The sequence below is a fragment of the Lemur catta genome, chromosome 12 (genome assembly GCF_020740605.2).
Source record: "Lemur catta isolate mLemCat1 chromosome 12, mLemCat1.pri, whole genome shotgun sequence".
Lineage (NCBI taxonomy): Eukaryota > Metazoa > Chordata > Mammalia > Primates > Lemuridae > Lemur > Lemur catta.
In genome coordinates this window covers 20681239-20705324 of record NC_059139.1, presented here as the reverse complement: position 1 = coordinate 20705324, position 24086 = coordinate 20681239, and positions in this window count along the sequence as shown.

Below are 24086 nucleotides of genomic sequence, written 5' to 3'. Positions count from 1 at the left end.
TCTCTGAGATTTGCAGTGGAGCATATCACATCTCCTTGTTCCCCCTTCTTTGCTGCCTCTGAAAAAAAAAACTGCTTAGACTCTGCTCTTTAAATGATTCTGCTGGGACAGGGCACAGTAGCTCATGCTGTAATCCTAGCACTTTGGGAGGCCAAGATAGGAGGATTGCTTGAAGCCAGGAGTCTGAGACCAGCCTGAGACCCTGTCTCTACGAAAAATAAGAAAAATTAGGCAGGTGTGATAGTGTGCACCTGTAGTCCAAGCTACTTGGGAGGCTGAGACAGGAGAATCACTTGAGCCCAGGAGTTTGAGGCTGCAGTGAGCTATGATCGTGCCAGCGCACTCCAGCCAGCCTGGGTAACAGAGAGAGTCCCTGTCTCTATAAAAAAAAATAAATAAATGAAAGGTTCTACTGATACCTATAGTGAAAATCTGAGGAGCCATGCAGGAAAGAGAGATTCTGGAATCAGCAAAAGTATCCCTTTTTATGATGTATTATGCTTTGCAATTTACTAGTTGACTGTTGTATTATATTTGTAAGGCTATTGAAAATCTCAGAAAGTTCTCTGTGTTATTTCTTCAGTTTATATTGAAATGCAAATGAGCTCTGGTTCACCTCGGTAATCTGAGCACGCACATTAATAATTACCCCTGCCAACACCTGATACTTCATCAAAACTACTGTGAAGGAAGAGAATGGAAGGAAGGTATCAACAGCTGAGGGATTTCAGAGGCCTGAGGGTGGAGGAAGTCGCTGCCTCTAAAATACAGGGAGTGCCTGACCCAGAGGAGGAAGCAGACAGCCCGACAGAGGGTCTGTGTCAAGTGGTCAAACTGTCCCTGAACAGCAGCAACTCCTGCAGCTGCCAGGTCTGCTGCCTTGCCAAGCTTCCATAGATCTGGCCATGCCAGATAGTTGTAGTTTATCGCTCACAGCACAGCAGGCAGCACAAGCCCCATGTTCCCATCAATTCTGCTGGCCCCCCAAACCTCGCAGGGGCAATACAGTGTCAGCCAGGTCAATGCTGTCACTGAGGAACACTGAGCCTATGAAGCCCCCAATTTGCTGGGGGACCTGCTAGCAAATCTGCCCCACCTTTGCCCCAGAGGAATATATTACCTTTATTATAGTGGTCAGGAAGCAAAACTGTCCTCTGACATAGAGGGAGACAATAGCTCTAACGTTCAGTGATGTTTGCTAAGCAAACAATCTTGAGAAGACTGGTCAAAAGTTGTCAAAAAATGCATAGGAACACCAGAGAGAATGACCTCCCAACATTCTGTGGGTATGAGAGAGGCAGGTGAAATGAGGTGTAAAACGAGGGGTTAAAACAAGGTCTTCAGTGGGAGGAGCCATGTCCAAGTAGCCAGGGCTCCAACCCTGGCAGGCAGGTGGGAGTCTTAAGCTATAGCTTTCCACCCCTCAAATTCCAGGACCAATGTAGGGAGATCTCACCCCATGAGTTTTAAGGATATAGCCTCTTTTCTGGGGCTTAGTGAAGTCACAGGATGTTATGAAGTGTAGGATAAACCATTACAGGAGCTAAGCAAAGGTTTGGGGACAGACAGGAGCCGCTAGGTTGCACTGATATGGAAAGAGGTGCTGCCTACTACTGAAGAGGTTCCCAAGGGGTGTCAGTGGGAAGCAGAGCCTGCCGAGCCCCTGGGGGTATGTCATGACCAGTGGAGACCACTGGTCTGCAGATGACTCAGCTCCCACTCTGTTCCGGTCCTTGAACAAAGCCCTTTCATGAAAAGCCCCTTATTCCTGTCCACGTGGGCCCCTCAGGCCAGGCCCTCTCTCAGGGGAGCCCTGAAACCTCCATCCACATTCCCCTCCTCCCCTGGAGATGGTCACCTCCTAGGACCACGCTAGAGAGACAAAGCCTGGGGGAGTCAATTGTGGCTACAGAACAGAAGGTAAACCCTACCAGCCTCAACAAGGTGAAAGTAAAATTACAGATGTCAGGAATTGGCAAGGAGAACATGCAGAGATGAGTTTAAGGGAAAGTCAAGCTTTTTTTTTTGCTTTTAATGAAAGGAGAAGTCAAGAAGATACTGCTTGAAATCACTGGAACAAGAAAGAGAGATTTCAGTCTGTTACTTAATGTTAAAACAGTAATGTAGAAGAACTAAAAATAACAATGTCCCTCTATGGGGAGGGGAGTGTGAATGAGCGAAATCCTTATCTATCACAACAGGAAGTCAAGAGATAATGTCTAAATCAGGAAATAGCAGCATAAGCATAGTATTTAGACACACAGAGGTAATTACCTAAAAATTGAAACCAAGCAGCTGCCTCTAGGCACAGGGATAGGTGTGCACATTTGTAGAATTTGATTTAAAAAAGAAAATCATGTGCCTGTAATACTTTGGTTAATATGTTAAACAATTTTAAGAGCTATAAATGGGGTTATGCCTGTCTCCCCACTCTTCCTGTGTGTTTCCATGAATTAAAAGGTTCTTAAGCGTTTTCCCTTCTTCCTTTACTTCTGGTAAGAATTATCAATCTAGCCCTCTCTTCCCAGTCCCACAAGCACCGATACTAAAGGATGTTCACCAAAATTAAGGATGTCCGGGCCGGGCGAGGTGGCTCACGCCTATAATCCCAGCACTCTGGGAGGCCGAAGCGGGCGGATCGTTTGAGCTCAGGAGTTCGAGACCAGCCTGAGCAAAAGCGAGACCCCGTCTCTACTAAAAATAGAAAGAAATTAGCCAAACAACTAAAAATAGAAAAAATTAGCTGGGCATGGTGGCACATGCCTGTAGTCCCAGCTACTCGGGAGGCTGAGGCAGGAGGATCACTTGAGCCCAGGAGTTTGAGGTTGCTGTGAGCTAGGCTGACGCCACGGCACTCTAGCCAGGGCAACAGAGTGAGACTGTGTCTCAAAAAAAAAAAATTAAGGATGTCCAGTGTATCAAACATTTGGCTGAACCAAATGCCCAAGACCAAGATGAGGAATTTCCCTGTTAAGTATTTATTCATTCATTCACACATACATTCATTCATTCAACATATACTTTGTGACTGCTTAATACGCACTAGACACTGGGGATCCACCGGTGAGTTTGACAGAATAGTACGCTGCCTTCGAGGAGATTATAGTCCATTAAGAGAGAAGCCTGATTAACTCATGACACAATAAACTTTGCTGTGACAAGTGCCATGAAGTAAAAATAAATGTATAGGAAGCCATGAGAGCTAGATGTCACCTCTGAGATCGAGAGGCAGGGGAAACTGTCAGGTGAGAGGAGCTCTAACATATTTCAACTGTTTTCATATTTCTGGGCACTCACAGCCCAATTCTCAACTATTAATAGTACAGCAGTCTCAGATACAACTGTATCTGCCTGGCCATACCTTACAGCACTTTGTCCTCTTTGGCACCTTGCCCTACCCTGACGCTGCATCTGAGAAGACAGGCAGAGTTCCTTCTGCCCCCAGGGTGTTTGTCTTCCCCCCAACCTGCCACCCCATCCCTGTGTGCAGAGACCAGTGTCCTCTTACGTGGGCATCCATCAACTTCCACGCCCACAGGGCTTCTACTCCACTTCCCCCAGTCACAGACATCTTTATGAAGTCCAGGGTGCCAGGGTGCTGGGGCATGGCTTTTGCATCAGATGATTTCTAAGTCCTTCCCGTTCCCTTCAGTGCTGGGCCATTAAAACTCAAGCTGAACTGAATGTGGAGGAAGGTGGCAAGGACATTACAAGAAATACACAGTGAATAGATGAATATTGCCCTGCCCTGTATTTCTAAGGGTGACTATTCACAACTGATAATAAATGCTTGTAATATGAAACAGTTATTTATTGCTGCTCTTATTATTTAATATTTATAACAGGTATTTATTCCACACAATAAAAAAATACATATGATCAAAATATAAAAGACAATCGAGTAACACTTTGGTATAATGATGACGACTCCGCAGTGGAGCCAGTGTCCAGTCTAACTGTGCTAGTCCCTCCTGCCCTACTGTGTTAGGCCTAGGGGAAGGAGGGAGCTCACACCAAAAATAGGAGTTGTCGAAGTGTGTCCTTGGTGGCTTCCCACCCCTTCTGATGTTACTCCTGCAGGCTCTTCTCAATTCTCACTCCTGCCCCAAGTACCTGATGCCCCATTAGTGGCTGATAACTATTTTTTTTTTAATTTTAAGCACTTTCTTTAGAGTACAAAAATGTATATAATTGGATGTATATCATATGTAATAGGATTTCATGTTTTTTTAACACTAAGATTCATGATACCAAGGAGTCTGTATGACAACTTAGTATTCCTTTAAAGCCGTGGTTCGGCTCTGTCGCACAATGGACAGTTCATTGGAATTCTAACTCAAAGGTTATGGGTGCATATTTTTAAAAAGTAAAAAAAATCATAAAACTGTGGTTCCAAAGCAGAGACATTTTTGTCCCCCAGAGAGCACTTGGGAATGTCAGAAGACATTTTTGGTGGTTACAGCTGGAGGAGGGGGTACTACTGGTGTCTAGTGGGTAGAGGCCAGAGATGCTACTTCCCGTCCTATGTGCAGGACAGCCCAAAACAAACGGTTGTCAGGCCTGAGATGTCACCTCTGAGATCGAGAGGTGCTTTAGAGTGTTAAAAAATTTGTTATTAAGATGTACTCTACACACAGTAAAATTTGTCCTGTTAATGTACTGTTCTGTGAGGGTTTTTTTTTTATCATTTACATTTGTATGCTTATATCTGGTATGTTTAGTAGATAAGGAAGGCTGCAGTTTTTAAGTCTCTATCTTTTGTGGTTTGCTTTGGTTTGGATGTTGTCCCTTGAAGTCAGGGAGAGCCCTGCTTCACGAGGGGGAGGAATAAATTACTGTGACTTTTGCCAAATGAGTAATGAGGCGGAAGGAGTTAAGTATCTAAAAGGGTCTCACACTGCCTGACACATGCGAGAAATTTATTAAATATTGATCCAGCACATGAACGAGAGGAACGATGTTCTGTTCGAGCTGGAAATCCATGAGACCCCTGTTTCTCATATTCATCACCCAATCCTATTGATTTTACATTTTTACTGTCTCTTGAATCAGCACTTTTCTATCTCCAATGCTTCCTGCTGGCTCCAGTGGCCATTCTTTCTCGCTTGGACTACGAGGCAGCCCATGGCCAGAACTGCCGCAGGCCTGATGCAGCTTCCTGGACCACTAGACTTACGGGGCAATGAGACCCAGGAGACAAGACCGGAAAAGGGGAGCTGGGGGCCTACAGAGCAACCTAGGAGTTTATTACAACTAAGAAATTTTTTAAAAAACAACGGTCTTCCACACTAGCTATGGTGCATGACTTCATCTAGCATGAAGTTAATCCAAAAACGGAGCTGTTTCATGTCAAAAACAGGAAGACAGACTCTGGGGCACTTTGGAGAGAGCTCTAATTTTATTGGATCTACAGTGTCAGGAATAGGAATCAGAGGGAGGATAAAATCCATAAAAGAAAGCAGAGTGGAGGAAAATAAAATCTGACATGGAAACTTTGAGCTTGAACTAACAGATCTCCCAAGGAACGCTGCAACTTACAAGGGATTGTAAATCGTCCAGACCGGGACCCCAGCCGGCTTCCTGGGTTTGTGACCTGCACAGTTGCACAGGGCACCCTGTGCAGAGAAGGGCCCTGCTCTTAGTTAATGCTTTACTGTCAACATCTTGAAATTCTTAATAATTTTTTAATAAGGGCCCAAACATTTTCATTTCTCATCAGTTCTCGTAAATTATGTAGCCAGTCCTGAAAAAACCACCTACTTTATGGTACCCGGAAAACAGAAGCTCTAAGTAACTTTGCGTTTTCACTTTAGGTAAAGCTAATTCCTTTCTTCAAGGAGAGGCTCCTTTTTCCCTATACTGACTTCACACTGGGGAGTAAGTTAGGGGGGAGCCAGAACGGACATGAGTGCCCCACCCAGATCCTCTTGACACTGCTGCACTCTGAAGGCCGCTCACCACCGACACCCACAACTCCTCCTGAAGACTCTTTTCTGGCCACGGAAGCCTGCCTGGCCTGCAGGCAGTGCAATCCTGAAGTACTAGACAGAAATAGCCGTCACAGGGAGATGAGGTGAGCTCCTAGCACAGCCCACCCTCTGGATGGATGCCTCACTCACTCTTTTCTAGTAAGCTGTGACTTCCTTTGTTGTTGATGCAGCTGGGCCATCTGCTCACAGCCTTGAAACAAAACAAATACAACTGACAAACAAAAGATGGAATGTAGGTTCTAGGAATTTCTGTGTCAGTTTTCTCTTTTCTTTCTGTATACAAGGAGAGGGGTCTTTTCTTGTGATGTAGTCTTTGATGACAAAATTGAGAACAAATGGTAGTCTCACCCACTCAGTTTTTGCCATATTTGCAGAGAACTGATGACATGGTCTAAAAGTAAACTAATAAGAAAGAATAAGCAACCAGCTCAAAGAGTTTTCAAATGAAAACTAAAATAATCTAGAGTTAAATGCAATCTTTAATTCATTGTCTTTATAAGCCTGGTTTAGCACCAACAGCTGTAGGGTATTGGCCAATTGAAGGGTTAACAACTTCTATGGCCTCTGCGAAGAGGCTGGGAGCCCCCCACACCTGGAAGTAATCATCTGCGCCTGGCTCCTGCCCAGGCCCAAGCCAGGTCTCTGACTGAAATCCATGCGCCCCCTGGTGGTGGAGGTAAACAACACTAGAAAATCGCCGGTTTTTATATTCTTGTATTTCACCTCTCTCTTCCATTCACACCTACACAGAGCTTTTTCGGGGATCTGCAGGTACAGAGTCCTCCTCAAAGCTGCAGCGGAGCTGTTTGACAGGTAAGAATGTCATAGTTCTGGTGGCATCCCCACACATAACCTGTACACATCAAACGTTTGCTGGGTACTTTGATACTTCACAAATGTAGACATTGAGCAACTCTTAAAAGCACAGTTCTTGTCTGGCCCAATTCCTACACACAAAACCAGGCTAACCCACTAGTATATGGCACAGAAAGCAGTCAATAAAAATCAAGCCTCAATCACTTCAGCCCCACGTTCAGCCTGGATCCTCTGGCTTCCCAGCACCCCCACCAATCCCAGTCCTGACCAGTTTCTCCCCTCCCACACGGGGTCTGCTTTTCCAACCCAACACTCAGCCCTCATTGTGGATCCCAGAATCTGCTCCCAAGGCAGAGCTTACATTCACTTTGTAATCCTGAGGTCCCTGTGGCCAGCACATCCACCCCCTTCCCACCACTCCAGTTAGAGAAAATCTCACAACTCCTAACCTGGAAGTAATAGAAAAAGTCCTACGAACCTTTAAAAGGGGCTTGGCATTAACCAAACACTCTACTTACACAATTTTTTAAATTTTAACTATAAATTACACAGACACATTCTGTTGTTTTTAAAAATTCAAATACAACATACAGAATCCATTGTTATTAGTTTGCCACATGTCCTTCCAGAATTTTCTATATATATTCACATACATACATGTACGTAGAGTTTTGTTGTTTGTGGAGCTTTTTTCCCCACATAAACGGGGCCATATTGCACCTATATTCCGCTTTTTCTTTTGTAGCTTGATTTTCTAAATTAACAATGAGACTTGTTTAATCAATAAATCTTTCCATGTGTATACCTATGGAGCCACTTAGTTCTTTTTTAACTGCTGTATACTACTCCACAGTATTTAGAAAGGCAGAATAATATTCCTTTCTTCCTTTCCTAAGTCTAAAATCAATGGAGAAATAAGACAATGAAAGCAGACAGATACAAATCAAAAGCTGACATAAATCAAATGCCAGCGTTGTTAGCAAGCTATTTGGAAAATATGTTTTAAGGGTGTATCTAAGAGAATTTGCCAATAGTTTACCCCTGAATGAATACAGGCTTACCTATTGGGTTGCATGCATCCCTGGACATCCACTGTGTGTGTGAAGTAGGATTCAGAGCTTGCTACAGAGCAGGGCACAGGCCAGAACACCCTCCAGACAGATACTTTGGAAGATGGCAGGGAAAGAACTGAGCTAAAGTGCCCAGTCCCTTGTACCTAACTCACCAATCAGGCAAACCATAGGGATGAGTGAGCAGATAAGGGTGGAAGAGAAGACAAGAGTATCATTCTAAAATCTAACAGAGGCCAGGGAAATAGAGATTCCCCTAAATATTTTCCAGATCTTTATTCTTGTAACTCTTTTACCTCAAAATCTGCATGAGCATGGCTAATTCCATTCCCTCAATACCAGCCACTGCTCTTTTGTAGATCTGTCTCATGGACAGTGTACTTTGGCCTCAGGAAACTAACATGGGTTAGGATAGTACATTAACTTCTAGACCATGATGTGTTTCATATTCTGTTTCCCATCAAAACATGCCCAGTCACATTGTTCACTGTAATTCACTAAATATCATATAACTAAATAAAATGATAGCAAAAAGATACTCCTTTCAAAAATGCAGTATCTAACATAAAATAGTTCATATACGAAAAATTCACAGCTGCCATCATATTCAATGGTGAAAGACTGAAAGTTTTTCCTCAAAGATTAGGAACAAGACAATGTTCCTAGCCAGAAGTCCTAACAAGAACAACTAGGCAGGAAAAACAAATAAAGGGCATCCAAATCAGAAAGGATCAAGGCATCTGCTCACAGATGACATCATTTTATACATAGAAAACTCTAAATATCTCACAAAAAACTGTTAGAAATAAATGAAATCAGCAAAATTGTAGGATCAAAATCAACACCAAAAAATCAGTTGCATTCCTATACATTAACAAAAAACAATCCATAAAGGAAATTAAGAAAACAAGTCCACTTACAATAGCATCAAAGAGAATGAATTACTTAAGAATAAACTTAACTGAGGAGGTGAAAGACATGTATACTGAAAACTACAAAACATTGCTGAAAGATTTAAAGACACAAATAGGCTGGGCATGGTGACTCAAACCTGTAATCCCAGCACTTTGGGAGGCTGATATATGAGGATCACTTGAGCCCAGGAGTTCATAACCAGGATAGGCTACATAGCAAGACCCTGTCTCTACAAAAAATAAAAAAAATTAGCCAAGCATGGTGGTGTGTGCCTGTAGTCCTAGCTACTCAGGAAGCTGAGCAAGAAGATCACTTGGGCCCAGGAGTTTGAGGTTGCAGTGAGCTATGATTACACCACTGCACTCTAGCCTAGGCAACAAAGCAAGACCCTGTCAAAAAAAAAATGACACAAGTAAATGGAAAGACATCCCATGTTCATTGATTAGAAGATATAATATTGTTAAGATGTCAGTACTACCCAAAGTGATCTAAAGATTCAATGCAATTCCTATCAAAATCCCAATGATTTTTTTTTTCAGAAAAAGAAAAATCCATCCTAAAATTCCTATGTAATCTCCAAAAACCCTCAATAGCCAAAACAACCTTAAAACAGAAGGATAAAGGTAAATGTCTCACACTTCCTGATTTTGAACTACAGTTATTAAAGCTGCAGTAATCAGGCTGGGCATGGTAGCTCATGTCTGTAATCCCAGAACTTTAGGAGGCCAAGGCAGGAGGATCACTTGAGCTCAGGAGTTTGAGGCTGCAGTGAGTTATGACCATGCCACTGCACTCCAGCCTGGATGACAGAAAGAGACTGTGTCTCTAAAAAATAATAAAAACAATAAGCTACCATAATCAAAACAGTGTGGTACTGGCATAAAGGCAGACATACAGACTAATAGTATAGAATAGAGAGCCCAGAAATAAACCATAATCCCTAACATATGTGATCAAATGATTTTTAACAGGGTTGCCAGGAACATGCAATGGGAAAGGGACAATCTTCTCAACAAATGGTGTTGAAAAAACTAGACAACTACATGCAAAAAAATGAAGTTGGATTCTTACCTAACACTATATACAAAAATTAACTCAAAATAGATCAAAGACCTAAATGTGTGAGCTAAAACTATAAAACTCTTAGTACAAAACACAGGGGAAAAGCTTCATGACATTGAATTTGGCAATGATTTCTTGGATATGACATCAAAAAACACAGAAACAAAAGCAAAAATAAACAAATGGTACTATATCAAACTTAAAAACTTCTGTGCAAAGGGCACAATCAACAGAGTGAAAAGGCAACATATGGAATGGGAGAAAATATTTGCAACTCATATATCTGATAAGGGATTAATACCTAGAATATGTAAAGAATTTCTACAACTTCAAAGAAAGCACAAAGAACCTGATTAAAAATGAGCAATGGACTTGATTAGACATTTTTCCAAAGAACATATACAGATGCCAATAAGTGCATGAAAAAAATGCTCACAATCACTAATCATCGGGGAAATGCAAATCAAAATCATGATGAGATACCAAGTCACTCCCATTAGGATGGCCATTATAAAAAAATACACAGAAAATAAATATTGACAAGTATGTGTAGAAATTAGAATCCTCGTGCATTGCTGGAGGGAATGTAAAATGGTGCAGCCACTATGGAAAAGAGTATTGATTCCTCAAAAAATTAAAAATGGAATTACCATATGCTCCAGCAAGTTCACTTCTAGGTATATACCTAAAGAACTGAAAGCAGGTACTCAAACAGATATATACACACCCATGTTTTTAGTAGCATTATTCACAATAGCCAAAAAGGGGAAAAAGCCCTAATGTTCATTGACAGATGAATTGATAAACAAAATGAGGTTTATACATAGAATATTATTCAGCCTTAAAAAGAAAGGAAATTCTGACATATGCTACAACATGGATTAGCCTTGAAGACATAGTGCTAAGTGAAAGAAGACAGTGTCACAAAGAAAAAAAAAAATGTATGATTCAACTTATATGAGGAACCTAGAGACAGAAAGCGTTAATAGAATGGTATTTGCCAGGGGCTGGAGAGAGGGGGAAAGGGAAATTATTGTTCAATGATTATGGAACTTCAATTTGGGAAGAGGAAAAAAGTTTTGGAGATGATGGTGATGGTTTCACTGAGATGGTCAATTTTATGTGTCAATCTGACTGGGCTAAGGGATATCCAGATAGCTGGTAAAACGTTATTTCTGGGTATGTCTGTGAGGGTGTTTCTGCAAGAGATCAGCATTTAAATTGGTGAACTGAGTAAAGTAGTTGGCTCTCCCCAGTGTAGGTGGGCACCATCCAATTTGTTGGACTTGGACTGAATCACACCATTGGCTTTCTTAGTTCTGTAGCTTGCAGACAGAGTATCATGGGACTTCTTGTCCTCCATAACTGCATGAACCAGTTCCTATTGTGAGACAAAGTAGCAAACACAAAAGACCATCTTTGCTAAATTCCGCTTGAACCCCTGACCCTGTGAATACATGCAGCTCTCCAGAGGAATGCTCTGAGAACAAAACAGGATAGAGCAAGTACATGCCCCCCCACCATGTCTCTTACTTAAGTCACTATATTCCTTAACAGATAAATGACTCTCATCCTTTCCTTTTCCTACATACAAGATAATGTCTGACAGGGTAAGTGATTATGCCTCTGTAATCTATAAGCAGATACTCTTACACCCAAATATTGATGTGATTCGGTAATTTCTGAGCAAGCTTGATGTGATTTTGCATGTACTGAACTCCCACCCCCTGTAAATAAGAAACGGGCTGAAATACTGTGCTGGTGTAGTCTGATAACACCTATCTAAAGGGCTGCTGCCAGGCTATGGTTTTCAGTAAGACTTCTAAATAAAACTAATTTTCATTCTTTAAAAGCTTCATTTTTTTCTTTAGTCGACACTATAATATATCTCTATCTACCTATCTATGATTGTATTAGTCAGGGTTCTCTACAAAGACAGAATCAAAAGGAGATAAATATAGACATATAGACAGATATTGAGGAGATTTTTTAGGGGGGTTGGCTCATGTGATTATGGAGGCCATCTGCAAGCTGGGGATCCTAGGACGCTGGTAGCATGGCTCAGCCTAAGTCCAAAAGCCTCAGAAGCCAACGATGTCACTCTCAGTTCAAGGCCAAAGGCCTGAGAACCTCGAGAGCTGCTGGTGTAAGTCCTGGAGTCCAAAGGCCAGGGAGCCTGGAGTTGTCCAAGGACAAGACAGGAAGTATATGTCCCGGCTCCAGCAGATAGCTTGAGTTATTTGCCTTCCTCTCCGTTTTTGCTCTCTCTGGGACTCCAGCAGAGTGGATGATGGCTGCCCACATTCAGGGTGGATTTCCCCACTTTGCATACTCAGACTCACATGCTAATCTCCTCTGGAAACACCCTCACATACTCCTCCAAAAATAATGGTTTACCAGGTTTCTAGGTATTCCTTAATCCAGTCAAGTTGACACCTAAAATTAACCATCATAATGATACACGTCCCTTGGTTCTGTTTCTCTGGAGAATCCTGACTAATACACACAGCAATGTAAATGTATTTAATGCCACTAAACTGTACTCTTAAAATGGTAAATTTTATGTACATCTTACCACAATTTAAAAATGCTATATCTGCAACAGAGATTTTTTAAATTAATTAATTTATTTATTTATTTGCTGAGACAGAGTGTCACTCTGTTACCCCAGCTAGAGTGCAGTGGCATCATGATATTATAGCTTACCGCAAACTCCTGGGCTCAAGCAATCTTCTCGCCTCAGCCTCCCAAGTCACTGGGACTACAGGTGTGTGCCACCATGCTCAGCTAATTTTTCTATTTTGTAGATATGGGGTCTGCTCTTACTCAGGCTGGTCTCAAACTCCTGACTTCAAGTAATTCTCCCGCCTCAGCCTCCCAAAAGTGCTAGGATTATAGGCGTGAGCCACCATGCCCAGCCCAACATAGAGATTTGAATGCACTGTCCTTCCTATTATGCCTCTCTCAGAGAAACATTAAAGTCCAAAAATTGAATTCCCTTATCCTTGTAAATTAAAATTTAAAGAGAATAAAGGTCAAAAATATTTAGTTAAAATCCAAAATTCTTCCTCTTCAATTTCTTACTATGTTCGGTTTCTGTCTGAGGGTTCTAAGACTGGTGCCCGGTAGAGTCAAGTTCATCTCAGCAAATCGCCCTCTCACTGATGTCCACTGGAATGAGTATCGTTCTTTTAAGATTTCAGACGTTGAATCCGTTCAATGATAAGACTCTAATGTTCCTCTCTTTTAAAGACTCCAAAGAGTAAATAGGACTCACAAGACTGTCATAGCACCAAGCCCATACCTATCATATTTGGAAACTCAAGCAATCCCAAATCCTGCCCCCTCCAACCCGACAATGTTTCTAAAAACTCAAAGCTTACTCTAGAAACTTATGATTACCAAAGATCGAGACAGTGGGTGAGATCTGGGAGAAGGAGAATAGGTGGAGAAACCCTTTTGTTTCCAGCCCTACAAGAAAGTTGGTCATTCCATGTCAGCTATCTGGAGACATAAAAATAAACTACATCAGAAAGAACTCCCTCAAGAGGCAAATTAGAGAACCTGACATTTGATATATCTAGAAGAAAAAATGCCTTCTCCTTTGGAGGGTGGCATTTGAGACGTTCCTGCCTCCTTACAAAGTCACCGTGTTTTATTTGAGGTTCCTTTCTTAGCCATCTAGCTGATTTCAACCCTCTCAGTTTCAATTTCCCCTTGTGTTCCTGGCCACTCATTCTCTGTCTGGTGATAGCCTGCACACTGTCTCCTGAGCAGACATTTTAGCCCTCTGCTCCTCTTGCCATAGAATTGCCCAAGCCCATGCAGAGCTGAGATTCAGTACAGAAGCCCCAGGAAAGCCATTCTTACCACCAGCATTCATTGGGAATCACCCCTGGGCCTTTGAAATCTGCCTCTTTCCCCCAGTCCCCACATTTGTTTCAGCTGGAATCAGCCCCAGCAAACTCCAAACTGAAGCATCTCTCTCGATGCCTAGAGGCCCAGGGAAAGCCTATACCTTTGCTTTTCACATCTTTGAAATTCTATTTGAATATCAGGTCTTGAATTGCTTTCCTGTGGTGTGCCTTTTTCTGCAGCAGTGGAATGTGCCTCTGGGGCTCCATGTTGCCCTGTAGTAGCTCCCAGGAAGATTTTAAGCAGTTTGGCCAGCTACTTGTGTTGGTTTACTCTCTTCTCTAACTCACCGGGCCTGAGCGCTTTCACCTCCACCTGCTTTCTGCTTTCTGGCCCAGATGTTTGTTTTTCTCACGTCATTCTCTGCAACTTATTTTGTGAGGTCCCAGAGAGAGAAACATAAAATCAGTGAGCCCTGGGTTTTCTGAAAGCATTCATTTTCAAACAAACAACAAACAAATTCTAACATCATCTTTCTGCCTCAAATAATTCTATCCTGTGGATAGGTATTCTCTCTTCAAAACATTTAACAAAGTCTAGACTTACTATTGTTCTGTCTGTCCCACCTTTTTAATGTTTCATAGTCCTTAGGCCTCTCCTTGGAGTCCAAGTCTATATATATATTTCAGGCATGTTCCCTCAGGGCCAGATAATATCCATTTCCCACCTACAGCAAATGACATTTACTCAGTAATGTCCTGGTTATGTGGAGGCTTATTTTTCTGATTTTTTAAATGATGGTAAACTATACATAACATAAAGTTTGCTATTTTAACCATTTCTAAGTGTATGGTTCAGTGGCATCAAGTCCATTCATATGGTTGTATAACCATTACCACCATCCAGCTCTAGCACTTTTGTTTTTAATCACTCACATTTTACACCCAGCACTTTTTAATCATCCCAAACTCAAATTCTGTACACTTTAAACAATAACTCCCATCTCCTCTCCCCTACCCCAGCTCCTGTCAATCAATCAGCCACCACACTGCCTGCTGTCTCTATGAGTCTGACTACTCCAGGCACCTCACATAAGTGGAATCATACAGTATTTGTCCTTTTACATCTGGCTTATTGCACTTAGCATAATGTCTTCAAAGCACATCCATGTTGTAGCATGTGTTAGAATTTCCTTCCTTTTTTAAGGCTTAATAACACTCCATCCTGATCTTCTAAATCTACCCCAGTCTTCTTATGTAATTCCCTAGTTGTTTATTGTGGATCCTCCATCTAAAGATTAAAGAAGACCTTTTGTTACCGAAGCCGAATCAGAAGAACAAGAACAAGTGGTTTGGGGAGGAAGGAAAGAGACATTACTTTGTCGGCCAATGAGGAGGGTTGAGACTCCTGTCTGAAATGCTATCATCCTAAAAGCAGAAATACAGAGCTTTTAAAGGATGGGTTCTCAGTTCAGGCAAGCACTGTTCAGCTACAGTTGATGACTCTGATGGTCCCATCTCCGCTGAAGACAATCCCCTGACCTCCACCCAGGCCCTCCCTTTACCAGCTCAGGCTGAGCCAACTTCTGTAGCACAAACTAAAGACTTATCCTGCCTCTCCCAACCACTGGCCTGAGGCAGGGATGCAGGTTTTAGTTCTCAAAAAGGAGTGGAGGATGTTTTAAAGAGACAGAAAATATTTTTGCCATTTTTTCAGGCCATTCTGTCTACTACATATTCCCCACTCTCAATATTTCCCTTCCGTATCTATGGGAGAAGGGGTCACTAGTCTGTTATACTTTCTCAATAGTTTCTTGAACCTGGCTCCTTTAGAGGAGTCCCTTTAATCTGTTGAGGTCGTATTTTCTGAAATCTAATTAGATTGCCCTGAGTCCAGGTAATCTTCCTGATCTAGTGATAACAAGATAATTCCCTTTTTTAATCTCTTCCTTAATGACTCTTTTTTTTTTAAGGACTGAACACACTTAAACAGAAGAGGAGAAACTATGTTATATTCCAAACTAATAGACATAGATAAATAATCTGAATCTTAGAAAATATTAAATTATATCTAGAACCCTTTGATTTTTTTTTCATTAAGCCCATTTCATTCTAGAAGAGGACTGTTTGATTTTTAAGACTGATAATGAATGATATATTTTAGAACAATTTGATTTTTTTTAAGTGGCTAAAAATAAACACAGTTTTGGCACTTGAAGGGGCAAGTTTGCATTACATGGAAATATCAGTTACGTGGAATTCTCATTCCCCACAGTTTTGCTTTTAGTTTTTTTCTGTTGCTTGTTTTGTTTTTCTTTTTTTTTTTTTTCCTTTTTTTCTTCTTTTCTTTTTAGGACACTCCCTAACAAACAATTTCCCCACAATTTTGGATAAACTAAGTGCTGCTATAATTCTTAGACATGAAGTCACTATAGAACCAAGCTCATAAATACAGACCAAGAAAGAGCTAATATTACCTGTAATTTTAAATAAACCTGAAAAAGACAGGTGCCTTCTCTTCTTATGCCAGGCGTGGGTACTACATTTCCCTGCAAGGGTGTGTGGCCCTTCGGGTTACAAGTTACAAGCTCTCTGTGTTCAAGTTCTCAGCCCTGTTGCTTCCTGCCAGAGAGAGATATGTTCACAGTCCTGTAATTTAAGCTTCCGAAAGGCTCAAATTTAGCCTGAAGGTAAAAATCAAGGAAGCTCAAATTTAGCCTGGAGGGTGAAAATCAAGGAATACTATCAAAGTAACAGTAACAAAGGAACAATCTTCTGCTTCTTACCCTTACCCTTGAGTTTCTCCCTTCTCATTCAAGATGTCTCCATGGTAACTCACTTGTGCCTCCAAACAGCCTGGATGGCCCTGTGGGAGACTGGATTACTGCTCTCAATTCTCCACTTTCTGCCTACAATAGAATTAAACATCCGCAGCCTTTGCCATGGGACTTTGCAGGGTCCCCACTAGAGTAGGCAGAGTACATTTTCATGACCCACTGATGTTGGGCTTGATTATGTGATTTGTTTGCCAATGGAATATTAATGGATGTCACCTGAGCAGAGGTTTTCAATGCACTTAGTTTGGGTTGGTTTCTTGAACCTCTGCCGTCTGCCGTGCTGGTCCCAGCAGGAAAGCCACGTGGGGTGAACTTAAACCAGACCCACAGCCTGAAGCAGAACCACCACAGCTGACCTGAACACCTATAGGTGAGAAACGTAAATGTGGTGTTGATGCTGTTGTAAGCCAGGAAATTCGGTGTGTTTTCTGACACAGAACCACTGCAGTAAACCCTGACTGATCCCACCCCTTCTTTGGCACATCCCTAGTGTTAACCATGCAGCTCCCGTGTCATTCCCGTATCACTCCTCACTGGACATGCCCTGTGACTCTTGCTGTACAGGTATGTACCCTCCCTGCTGTGGCCGGTGCCCTGTCTGTCATCCCTGTAACATCTCCCAAATCTCTGAGGTCAAAGGCAAAGTACAGCTCCCTTCCTTTGCTGCTGAAGTAAAACAGCTTTTTTCAACCCAGGTTAAACAATATGAGGCTGTAAAACACAGCCACCCTGTGCTGTTATCTACCGCTCTTAAGCTTGACTGAGTTTTTTCATTTTAGTACAAGAGCCTTCTCCCCAGGAGACAGATACATAACAACCAGGCCTAAAGATCATTTGAGATTCTCCTCAGGGCTACATTCAAACCATCTCTCCTACCAACTAAAACGGTGTTCAGAAGCCAATCATGAGCGCCCTTGCTGGGGTGAGTTGCTTTTTTTCTAGAACACCACCGGGAAGGTTAAAGTAAAGTCATTGTTCTCTAATTGGAAGTCCCTGGGGGCCAGCTGACAGTCTCAGTACACCAGGCACCAGGCCTTTTTGAAAGAAAAATTCCTGGTGGCCCAAGTGAAAATTGACATGAGCTCCATCATCTAAGCCTATACATACTCTGGGACTCTACCTAGGAAAAGTGGCTAGTAAATGGTATTTTCACTTTTCCATTCTCTAAAGAAGATATATCTGTATCAGACTAGTCTTGGAAGAGTCATTCATTCATCCTTCCAACAAAGACTTATTTACCTATGGTGCTAAGCACTAAAGACGCAAAGGTGAAAGAGACAAAGTGCGTGCCCTCATGAAGCTTACATTCCTGAGAGGAGGACGAGGGCAAGGAAACAGAAAATAAAGACATAGACACATAAGTATATCATTTTAACTGGTGATAAGTGCTACAAAAAAAAAAAAAGCAAGGCAAATGGCTGGAAAAAGTAGGGCTCTTTGACATAGAACGAGGGAAGACATCCCTGAGAACCTAAGTAGACACCTGAATCTAAGGATCTACCTGATCACAGGTGGGAACAAGCCATAAGTATGAAGGGAAAACAAACTAGAATAGGAAGAGCAAATATAAAGATCCTGAGGCTGGGCAAAATTCAAAGACCATGGTGATGGCCGGTGGCTGGAGGAAAGAGTGGGTGCACAGGGGCCAGGTCACATAGGGGTCTGTTGGCCATGTAAGGAATTTGGATTTTATTGCAAGTGGGAAAAGAAGCCACCAGAGAGAGTTGATCAGGGGAGTAGCTTGTGACCTAATCTTCACTGATACAAGGGACAAAGGAGGAAGCAGAAAGACCAGTTAGAAAGTTACTGCAATAGCCCAGATAAGGGATACCAGTGGTTGGGACTAAGTGGTAGGAGTGGAGGTAGTAAGAAGTAGTCAGATTTGGGGTAAAGTTTGAAGGAAGAGTCAATAGTACTTGGTGAGCAATTGGAGGTGAAGAATGAAGAAAAGAATCAAGGATGATGCCTTGGGATGGGCAGACCAAGGTGCCAGTGGGTCTCGGCAGGGGAATGATCCCAAGGCCTGTTTCACATATGGCAACTTTGAGATTCTCCTCTGTCATTTAGATGAGAATGTTGTGAAGACACTTGGATATGTGAGTTGGTGGTCAGGGGAGAGTCCAGGGATGGCAGTTTGAACACAGAAATCATTAGCTTTTAGATGAATTTGAAACTGTGAAGCAAGATGAATTCTCAAGGCAGAAATTATAATGAGAGAAGACCAAGGAGCTGGGGACAGCATCCAAGACATTCCAGTGTGTCTGGAATCCCCCAATCTGGATGATACCTTGAGAAATGTGAATCGTTCTCCCTTTGGAAATAATGGTGGATCCATGTTCTTGAGAGCAGAGGCTTCAAGGTTCTTGGTTACCCCTCCAGTTTTTTCATAGGCCCTGGTGTCTGTCCCTTGTTTCTGAAGCAGGAGATGTCTCAACTGGGGCTTCAGCTCTGAACCGGAAGGAACACAGCCAAATCAGGGCCAAGTTGCAGCCAGAGATTCAAAGTAGGCTGACAATTTACTGTGTGTTGTACATAGTTTCACACAAGTTCTGTGGCTAGGATGTCAATTCTGTTTTGTGGGAGGGGGAAGATCAGGATGAAGATTTCTTAGCATTTGAAATGTTCAACTGTCTTTTAAGCGAACCATTCAATTTTAAAAATATTAATAAGTCTTTCGTGGTTGCTAGGGTAGAAATGATCACCTGCAATCAAATTGTGCTGGCCATATCATAATTTTTTAAACCTTTCACTTATGAAGAATTTATACCTTACACATAAGTAGACCAAATAGTATAATGAGCCCCCCCCATATCTATCACCTAACCCTCAAAACCAACAACCCACGACAGTCCTGCCCCATTCACACCCTCATCCTTCCAAACTATTTTAAAACAAATCTCAGACATGACATTATTTGACCCATGAATACTTGAGTATATTTCTCTAAAAGATTAGTTTTTTTAATATACCCACATATAACTATCACACCTAAAAAAATTCCTTAATATTATAACATGTTCGGTCAATGTTCTAATTTCTAATTGTCTCATAAATGCTATAATTTTTTTTCTTTTTTTGGTTTGTGGAGGTTTTTTTTTTTAATGGGATCCAAATAATACCCCCACATTGCAAATGGTTACCATGTCATTTAAACCTTTTTAAATCATAAGTTCTCCTTTCACTGTGTTTTATAACATTTAGAATTTTTTTCTTTCTTGAGACAGAGTCTCACTCTGTCACCTGGGCTAGAGTGCCGTGGTGTCACCCTAGCTCACGGCAACCTCAAACTCCTGGGCTCAAGCAATCCTCTTGCCTGAGCTTCCCACGTAGCTGGACAACAGACACTCACCACCACACCTGGCTCATTTTTACTATTTTTAGTAGAGACGGGGGTTTCACTCTTGTTCAGGGTGGGTCACTTAGAATTAATCTGTTGAAGAAATCAGGTTCTTTATCCTGAGTAGTTTCTATCAGTCACAGATTTTGTTTATTTCATCATGTGGTTTATTAAACATTTTCCTCTGTCCTCTGTATTTTCTATAAACTGGTAGCTGGAATTAGATCATTATTTTGTAATGTAGAAAATTTTTAAAACCGAGAATTGCACAAAAAAAGAAAGCACAGAAGCACAGTTTACTCAAAGTTCCAACACTTTTAACCCTCTTTTTGAACAGTAAAGAGTAAAAAAGGGAGCACTCCCGTCTCCTGGAATCTCATCTCTCAGGAGTAATCACAGTTAACAATTTAGGGCTGGGAAGAAATAGTTCAAATTTTTAAAAATGAAGGAAGGTGTGATAGTTAATTTTCTGTGTCAACTTGGCTGGGTTTTGGGTTACCCAGACATTTGGTCAAACATTATTCTGAGTGTGTCTGTAAGAGTATTTTTGGATGAGATTAATCTTTGAATTGGCAGACTTAGTAAATCAGATTGCCCTCCCTATTGTGGGTGAGCTTTATCCAATCAGTTGAAGACACGAATAGAACAAAAAAGCTGACCCTCCTATTAGTAAGAGGGAGCACCTCCTGCTTGACTGTTTGAGCTGAGACATTGGTCTTTTTCAAGTCTTTGAACTCAAACTGAAACATCAGCTCTTCTTGGATCTCAAGCCTGCATGACTTTGGACTGGAACTTATACCATAGGCTCTCCTGGTTCTGAGGCCTTCAGGCTTCGACTGGGTCTATGCACTGGTTCCCCAGACCAGAAGAGGAGAAGACCAGACTGGAAGAGGAAGAGGAGACCAGACTGGAAGAGGGAGGCTACCAGACCAGAAGAGGAAGAGGAAGAGGAGACCAGACCAGAAGAGGGGGAGACCATAATGGAAGAGGTAACCAGATCGGAAGAGGAAGATGCAATGAGACCGTAAGAGACAAGACCGGCAGTGGAGGAGGAGACCAAATCAGAAGAGGAAGACGAGACCAGACTGGAAAAGCAAGAGGGAGGTGACCAGATGGGAAGAGGAGACCAGACTGGAAGAGGAGAAGAAACCAGACGGGAGGAGGCGATGAGACAGGATGAAGAAGAGGAGACAAGGAGCCTAATTTGGGACAGATCTATAGTGCAACTAGTAGAGAAGCTTTCATGACCTGAGCAAGTTGGTTGACATTGTTACGCTCATCAAATCACTTTGATGCCCTTGGGTCGGCCGGCACTTTACTTATGAGAGAACATTGATGGCTTACAACCTGGAAGTCATCCTCTACATTGGTGGTTCTTGACCAAAGTGACATTGCCTCCCAGGAGAATCTTGAAAATTTGTGTTGGTATTTTTAGTTGTCACAGTGACCCCACTGGCATTTGATGGTCAGAGGCCACAGATGTTCCACATGCTACAATCCTCAGGACAGTCCTGTACGACAACGGATTGTCCCACATCGTGCACTACTTTATGATATCAAAATGGACATACATGTATGTGTAAAGAGTGTTTGTAACAGTCTGAACTTAGAGTCTAAGTTGGCTTTGACATATAAACACAAAGTATTTTTTCCCAGTTCTTAACATGCTCTAGATTTTAAAGGAATATCATTACCATTTAAATGGAAGAGTGGTTATACTGTGTTCTGTTTAGCATGATAGCACAGATTGTTTTACCATTTCAGAAAATCTGTGTCACCTGTGCCTTCCTAATTACCTCGTATATTACTTCATTCAGTCTGCACTTGCAACTGTTGCTGCCATGGAGATTTTTATACAAGATGCAAGCACCTTATGTACTCAATGTCTTACAGAATAGTCATGACTAAACATTAATGTACTGAAATATACATATTTTATTAGAAAGTTTTTACCCTCTCATTTTTTCTTAATACTTCAGCTAAGGCACTATATCACTATTTTTAGCTATAACATTACATTTTTATTTTAAAAATAAAAAATTTTAAATTATGCACATAGTACATATAATTATCTACAACTTTCATTTTAGGAGAGTACAGAGGATGGTACAAAATATTTGTTATAGGCCGGGCGCGGTGGCTCACGCCTGTAATCCTAGCTCTGGGAGGCCGAGGCGGGTGGATCGCTCGAGGTCAGGAGTTCGAGACCAGCCTGAGCAAGAGTGAGACCCCGTCTCTACTAAAAAAATAGAAAGAAATTATCTGGCCAACTAAAAATATATATACAAAAAAATTAGCCGGGCATGGTGGCTCATGCCTATAGTCCCAGCTACTTGGGAGGCTGAGGCAGTAGGATCGCTTAAGCCCAGGAGTCTGAGGTTGCTGTGAGCTAGGCTGATGCCACGGCACTCACTCTAGCCCGGGCAACAAAGTGAGACTCTGTCTCAAAAAAAAAAAAAAAAAAAAAAAAAAAAAATATTTGTTATAAAAAGGGACCATTTGAGTTTGATTAAGCAGGGAACCACTGCTCTATGGGGCTATTTTTTTTTTAAGTAAAGGTTAGTTTGAAGTAAACACACATGCAGAAAAATACACAAATCATGAGTGACCACTTAATGAATTTTTATAAATGACCCATTTCTTACTCAATTTATACATTTATTAATTAAATTATATAAGTTACCCATCTCTTCTGATGGACCCTAATATTACCAGCCCACTCCTGACTTATAACAAAAGAGATTAATTTTGCTTGACTTTAAAACTCCACATAAATGACAACATATTATCTATACTTATATCTGGCCTTTGTTCTTGTTGTTCAACATTATATTTGCAGAAATCATCCATGCTGTTGCATCTAGCAATAGTTCACTCATTCTCATTGTTGATAATATTCTCTTTTATGAATAGAATAGAATTTATTTATCCATTTGACTACTGATAAACATTTGGGTAGTTTCCAATTTTAGACTGATATGAATAGTTGCTCCCATGAATATTTTTATAAACATATACACATATTTCTGAGGTATACCTGGGAATAGAATTGCTGGATCGTAAGTATGCACTGTTGAGCTTTAATAGATTCTGCCAGTTTTCCAAAGTGGTTGAAATAATTGGCACTCCCACCACAGTTATGACAGTTCCACTTGCTCCACCTTCTTGAATTTAGACATTCAAATGTTTTCTTCTAACCTTGCATCGCACAGAATCTTACCTATGTGCCTTTGAGATGTTGCTACCTGAAACTAGAGAGGTGGGAATGTGGCCACCTCAGCATAGAGTTCCTGGTCCATGTCATCTCTGAATGTACACCAGGTTGGGTGCTGCTTAAGGACATTGGTGGCAAGTCCTATGAGAGAAAGGCCTTGGCCAAGTCACAGCCAAGCCCACCAGTCAGCTCTGGGGCTTCCACTCTGTATCACAGAGAGGATGACTCACTCCACACACCCCCAACCCCACCAGGCAGAAGAAGGGGTTGTTCAAGTGCTCCTGGCCTCCAGCCCAGCTAGGGCTGCTGGAGTAAGGTGGGGCTGGCTGTGCACAGGTGGAAGGTCCTGGAGTAGGCAGAGGAGAGGTAAATGAGGGGGCCGTCCAACAGCTAGAAAGCAGATTCAAGGTAGGTGGGAGTGGGGGAAGCCAGGGTACAAATAAATGACTGTATTTCCAAGACATATGTAAATCAGACATACTCAGAACTAGATTTTTAATTGAAAAATTAATTCACTATATGGGGGAAAACGTTTTTTCCAACTACCACAGAAGAGCATATAATGAAAAAATAAAGACTCTTTTATTAATCCTTCTTAGATTCACAGTCCTCCTGGCTTCTTCTCCATAGGAAGGCATAATCCTTCCAGAAGCAGAAGCAGCCTGTACTCACACAAGCAAAGACACAGGCATCTTCAATAAGTTATTCAACTTCTCTGGGTGTCTTAGTCCATTTTGTACTTCTATAACAGAATATCACAGATTGGATAATTTATAAAGGAGCAGAAATTTATTGGCTTTCAGTTCTGGAGGATGGGAAGTCCAAGATCAAGGTGCCAGCATGTGGTGAGAGCCTTTCTGCCACATCATCACATGGTGGAAGGCAGAGGGCAAAGAGGAATCCTGTATCCTCACAAGGTAGAAGAGCAGAAGAAAGACAACTCACCCTTGCAAGCTCTTTTTATAGCAGCATTAATCCATTTTTGAGGGTG